The sequence below is a fragment of the Penaeus monodon genome, chromosome 11 (genome assembly GCF_015228065.2).
Source record: "Penaeus monodon isolate SGIC_2016 chromosome 11, NSTDA_Pmon_1, whole genome shotgun sequence".
In the NCBI taxonomy this organism is placed as follows: domain Eukaryota; kingdom Metazoa; phylum Arthropoda; class Malacostraca; order Decapoda; family Penaeidae; genus Penaeus; species Penaeus monodon.
In genome coordinates, this window is record NC_051396.1 from 3,317,009 (window position 1) to 3,317,952 (window position 944).

Below are 944 nucleotides of genomic sequence, written 5' to 3' on the forward strand. Positions count from 1 at the left end.
TGTGTGTGCATGAACATATATTAAAAACCACGTACATATTATATACATAAAACATATGATTTTAAATATATTTATAAATATATTATAATATATATATATAATATTATATTATATATATATTATAACATTGTAAAATATATATATCTTTGCTTATCTATACCTGCAAGGTACAAATAATACATATTATATATATATATATATATATATATTAATTATATGTTATATTACTATAATTAAAAATTATAATAAATATAATATAAATATATATATAATATATATATACTATTTATACACAAACACACACACCACACACACACACACACACACACACAAAACACACACAACACAACACACACACCACAAATATATATATTATATAATATATTTATATATAAAATATTTTATTTTATAACTTTATATATATATATATATAAAATACTACATATTATACTTAAACTACATTAACATAGATACATACCCACACACACACACACATACACACACACCACCAACACACACCCCACACACAAAAATCACAAACCCCCAACAAATTATATATATAATATTAATATATATATAATATAATATATTTAATTATAATTTATATATATATAAATTTATATTATTATATAATTTATATAATATATATTATATATATATATATTATATATATATATATATATATATATATATATATATATATATATATACAGACAAACACAAGCAAGACCAGCCGCACCGGAGTGAGCTTCTTATCGAGCCCCGGGCCAGGGCCTGGACCGAAGCGCTGCGTCGAGCGTTGTGGCATCGGACGATCGAACGATCACTGCGGTCAAAACAATCCCACGCAAGATCGATGACGCTCTCCTTCAGATTTAAAAAAGGAACCTGAACTTCCCCCTGCCGGGCGATGAAGGTGGGACGGCTTAATACAGAGTCTCCTG